Source organism: Balaenoptera ricei, chromosome 5, assembly GCF_028023285.1.
Source record: "Balaenoptera ricei isolate mBalRic1 chromosome 5, mBalRic1.hap2, whole genome shotgun sequence".
Classification (NCBI taxonomy): domain Eukaryota; kingdom Metazoa; phylum Chordata; class Mammalia; order Artiodactyla; family Balaenopteridae; genus Balaenoptera; species Balaenoptera ricei.
Window position 1 is genome coordinate 29,410,357 of NC_082643.1, and position 6,000 is coordinate 29,416,356.

The following is a 6,000-nucleotide window of genomic DNA, read 5'->3' on the forward strand; positions in this document are numbered from 1 at the left end:
TCTCAAAGAAATTTTTCCCGGAAACCTCTTCAGGCTCTATCCCTAGATTCCCGGAGGATGAGTTTTCGTTTTCTTTGGCTACTAGAGGAAAAGTTTGAATATATTACCTCTGCTTTCTAGACTCCCCATGCTTTATCCCAGAGCAGCAACTTTAATAGCAGGAATTTTAGGCACTGTGGCATTCATTCAGTTATAAATTTCACTTATAAAACATTTATTGAGGTTTTCAATAAAAGATTTGATTTGTTTTAAACCAACCTATTCTCTCTCTTCCACCCCCATCATTGTGCCCAAAACAAAATAAATGATCCACTATTATTTGGCATTCAACTGACATAAATCATAACCCACATTGGATTACTTACAAGTCTATGTTATAGACCTATGGAAAAAGTATAGTTCTGAATGAGGACTACCTTTTCCCTTTTAACACTTCTTTTTGTCTAAAACAGGTAGGCAAACAAAATCTAAAAATATAATATCAAAAATAAAATTTATTTTATAAACCTGGACTTTCTCTGAATTCAGAGAAGGAATGTTATACCAGAAAACCTTCCCAAACCCAAACAAAACAAAGCCCACATATACAAAGTTTGATAATGTTTAACCAAGTCTTAGGTTGGAATCTTATTCTTGAAAGAACTAAGGTCACAAGACAAGTCCAGTCTCCATGTGCTCTGAATGAATGAATGCTTTTAATTATACACTATTTCAAGTACCTGTGTCACTCTGTTAGTTATCTGTTCGACAAAGCATTCAACTTGCCGCAAAACATATGCAATAATTAATAATAATAACATTGAATGCAGAGTAATGGCTAATATCATCCTAGGCCACCTATGCTTTGGGTATACAGTATGATAAAGGAACCGTGGTCCCTGCTGTCATGAAACAAATATAATGACAAGTTACCATCCTTTCAGTAAAAAGGCTCTAATGGTAACACCTTAGGTTTTAATCCAGTTACTTTTGTTTAAAAATCAACAAAACAAAATAATTGAATGTATGAACCTCAGGAAAAATGATAAATGTGATAAAATCTCCTATTCCAGATGCTTTGGTCAAAGAGCTTGTATCTTATTGAAAGTTCTTTAAGTACATAAATCACCTAAATTCACAGTTCATTTATAATTGAGAGGTTGTCTAAATGAACAACAGGGGCTGGGGGTGGGGAGTGGGTAGCACACAGTTGAACAGAGCAGTGAGGCCACCTCCTGTTTCTCTACTCCAGGGACTGTGGACCCTTTCGCACATGTCTTCCCATCTTTTAAGAGAAGCAGGAAATCTAAATTTTGTTGTGAAATCTCTAAGCAGTGGGACATATATGCCAAACAAATTACATCGTAGGTCAAATCTGTGAATCACCAGTATTCAATCTCCCCTTTATATACACATAACCCCCAATAAATCATTGCAAGTCATACATTGTTCTTATCTTATGTACATCAGACCAAAAAATAAATAAGGCCCTCAAATACCATGGTGGATCACAGATTTATAGACTCTCCACGTGGGGAGTGGGTTAGCACTTACTTAGCCTAACTTCTGATTTGATCATCCCAAATAATCAGGAAGAGTCTATCTAACTGGACAAAACTTACTGTGAGATAGTTCTTTTGTAGAGTCAGTCAAAATCTAGCATTTCCCTCACACTCATTAGGATGGTTATTATCAAACAAACAAAATAATAAGTAATGGTGAGGAAGTGGAGAAATTGGAACTCTGGTGTGAACGCGCAGCCACTGTGGAAAACAATATGGCGGTTCCGCAAATAATTAAATATAGAATTGGCATTTGATCCAGCAATCCCACTCCTGGGTACATACACTGAACAATTGAAAGCAGAGACTCAGATATTTGTACACACAGGTTCATAGCAACATTATTCACAGTGGCCAAAAAGTGGAAACAGCCCAAATTTGCACTGATGGTTAAATGGCGGTGTATACATACAAATGGCATATTACTCGGCCTTAAAAAGGAAGGACACTCTGACACATCCTACAACATGGAAGAACCTTAAAGACATTATGCTGAGTGAAATAAGCCTGACACAAAGGGGTAGTAAATATCGTATGCTTCTCCTCATATGGGATTCCTAGAGTAATCAAATTCATAGATACAGAAAACGAAATAGTGAATGCCAGGGACTGTGGGGAGGATAGAATGGGGAGTTATTGTTTCGTGGGTACAGCCTTTCAATTTGGGAGGATGAAAAATTTCTGGAGATGGATCAAGGACAATATGTACAACAACGTGAATGTACTGAATGCCACTGAACTGTACACCTAAAATCGGTTCAGATGGTAAATTTTATGTTGTATACATTCTACTACAGTAAAAAATGTGAAAAGAAACCTAGCATTTCCACTCTCTGTTCTTTCTTCTGCCCTCTGAAGCCATACTGCACAGGTCTGCCCTTTTACATGACTATTCTCCAAATATTGGCAGAGAGCTGCCCTGGTACTTCCCAGATTCCCTTTTTACATCTTTGCTACTTTCCCCTGGAGCCCTTCCAGTCTCTCTGGGTCCTGCACCCAGGCCAGAACGTAGTGGGTGTGTAAAAGGTGGAGAGGGGAGGGGATGGGGGGGCAGGAAGATTACCACCTCTGATCTACTGCAGTCTCTGGGAGGCTGCCTCTGATTACATGACTCAAGTGTTTTAGGTTTTATTTCATTTTCTTTTGGGCCTCGTAAATTGGCTCACTTATTCGCAAATGCTGGCTAACCTCGAAGGGAAGAAGCAGAGAAAAGGAGACATCCAGGACTGTTATTCCCTGATCAGACATTTTCAAAGCCCGTGTATAAGCAATACTTTAATTTCTTTCTGAATTCTGGAACTGCAGCTTGGATGGATTTGCATTTCCACTGTAAATTAACCTACAGTTGAAAAAGACCCCCAAGGGGGCTTTCTGGGTCATCCGTGGACTTTGCTTTCTAGAAGCTGTGTCCGTCAGCAACCAGATGAGTCTCCAAGAGGAGAGACACTGAAAGATGCCAAAACAAAACTTTTTTTTCCCTTACACCTTGCCATCCCCTTTCCTGGCACATTCACTACCGAAAGATAAAGGCAGTCTTGCAAGTTTAAAAGTTGAAATTTCCAACAGGGCTCCTCCTCCCCTTCGGACTCAATAAAACCAATTGTCATCCTTCCTGTAAAACCCTCCCTAACCCTAGAATACAGCGACTTTTAAAATATTATTTCTAATTTGCTATTTGCCCATCCAGGAGAATGTAATAAAAAGTGGCTTTCTAAAGACACTCTGACAATATCCGTGAGCCCTTTTGACCTCACAGACTTTAAGGCATCCCAATGTATTTCCTTCTAAGAAGAAAGGCGGAAAAAAGGCTTCCTCGCTCACACAGCCCGCTTTGCAAAGGACCTTGAAAGGTCTGGGGGATGCTGGGAGTTCCCAGCTGGCCAGGCTCAGGCTCCGGTTCCACTAGGTCATTTTCAATGTGAGTGTGCACACGAGAGAAGGGAGGTGACCTCAATTGTCTCAACAGGATGTAGGACAGCACAGGGGCGAGGCAGCAAGTGGCCCAGGCCTTCGCTATGAGGAGCTTTAAATATCACTGGTATTAGTAAATGAGCAGCTACAAGCAGTGTCATAAACTTTATGGGTTCACAACACACTGTGACAAATCCTTCTTGAAATATTGGTTGTGGCTGAGAGATTCCTGAATGTGCTGGGTACGGACACAAGGCAGACGAGCCAGCAAGAAAGGTCATTTGTCTCTCAGCCAAAGTCCATCCCTGGGTGGAGGCATTATTACTTCTTATTATTCACTATAATGACAGCAAGACACGTCTTTATGGCATTTGAATATCACAAAGTACTTCAACGTCATTCTAAGTTATTCTACCCCACAATGAAGCCGGTACAAGGGCAGAAGGAAAATACCAAGCTTAGATGCAGCAGAGGGTGATCTCAAGATGCAGGTGGAGTTGGTAGCCCATAAGAAGTTGGTGAAAAGTTAAAAAGTCAATGGGAGCACCTTGCTTGAAATGGCCAGAAATGTTCAATGTTGCAATTGCAGACTTCAACAAAGTGTCAAAAATTCTGAGCGCTGGAGTTTTTGCTTTGCCTCTCCTTTCCCTTTTAGCAATTCACTCTGCAACTCCCAACTTCAAGCCAGGACTCGAAACTCTCCCTGCCTATTGACCTAACCTACCTCTCTGAACTCACTTCTGGTTCCCCTCCCTCCGCTCAGACATGTCTAGTCACATAGTCTTGCTTCTCTTCCAACAAGCCCAGCTGTTTCCTTCTTCAGGGCCCAAGGTTGCATCATGACTTTTGTGGGCACGTTCTTCCATTAAAAAACATTCAGATTATATTTTATGACTGCGTTGGCAGAAGGATGAATGTATAATGTTATACATTAAAATAGTTCCTTTGATCTGAAAGTTTATTTTTTCCTTCTGATTTTAAAAGGAATTAAGACGTTTTCATGGGCCCCTAAAAGTATTGTGTCCCTGTGTCTACTGGGTCTGATGGAGAAGTCATCCTTGTCAAGGTCTTTGCATTTGCTGTTCCCTCTGATTGAAATGCTGTTCCCCCGGATAATCACACAGCATATAACCTCAACTACATTCATGTTTCTGCAAAAATGACATTTTTTCAGAGAGGCTTTCTCTCATCACCTCATCTAACACAGACCCCACACCTCAACTCCTGCCCATCATCTCCATCCTTCAACTCTGCTCTACTTTTCTTATAAGCAGCTGACATCATATTAGATATTTATTTATGTTTTACTTGTTTGTGGTCTGTATATCCCACTAGAATGTAAGTTGTGTGACACTAGGTATTCTGTTCCCAGGGCCCAGCACCGTGCCAGGCGCACAGCCGATGCTCATAAATGTTTGTCCATGTTGAATGAATTTGTGCCTTCTTGATTCCAAACACTTCATCGTCCAAGACAGAAAGAAAATTAAAAGTGAGCATGAAAGAAGAAGGAAAAGGCTTTCTTGATCAAATATCCAACCTTACAGAAGATCTTAGAAAAGCTGGACACATGCTGGGAGCGCCCAGCTCTTCCAACCAGGCCCTCTGCTCTGGGCTATCCATCACCTTGTACATTTCCCTCTCCTGATCACACCACCTTGTTCTGTAATTATGCATGGTTGCTGAAGCTGAGGTTTTCATCCCTCATGCCGCCTCCTCCTCCTCCTTCTCCCCTTCTTCTTCTTCTTCCTCTTCCTCCTCTTCTCCTTCTCCTTCTCCTTCTCCTTCTTCTTCTTCTTCTTCTTCCCCTTCTTCCCCTTCTTCTCCTTCTTCTCCTTCTTCTCCCCCTCCTTCTCATTCTTCTTTTTCTTCTTCCTCTTCTTCTTCTTCTTTTCTTCTTCCTCTTCCTCTTCCCCTTCTCCTCCTTCTCCTCCTCCTCCTTCAATTGCATTTTATTGTGGTAAAAATACTTAACATGAGATCTACCCTCAATGAATTTTTAAGTGTCTAATACAGTATTATTAACTATAAGTACAATGTTGTACAGCAGGTTTCTAGAAGTTACTCATCTTTCTCAACTGAAAATTTATGCCCATGGGTTAGTCATTCCCCATTTCTGTCCTTCCTCCACTCCCAGATTCTAGCAACCACCATTCTACCATCTATACATTTGCCTATTTTAGATACCTCATATAAGTAGAATCATGCAATATTTGTCCTTCTGTGACTGGCTTATTTCACTCAGCATAATAACCTCAAGGTTCATCTGTGTTGTTGTGTTGTTGCATATTGCAGAATTTCCTTCTCTCTGTTTTTTTTTTTTTTTTTTTTGGCCACACCATTTGGTTTGTGGGATCTTAGTTCCCCGACCAGGGATTGAACCCAGCCATGGCAGTGAAAGTGCAGAGTCCTAACCACTGGACTGCCAGGGAATTCCCCAGAATTTCTTTCTTTTTTTAAGACTGAATAATATTCCACTGCATGTGTATACACACTTGCTTTATCCATTCATCTGTTGATGGGCATTTAGTTTGCTCCCATGTCTTGGCTA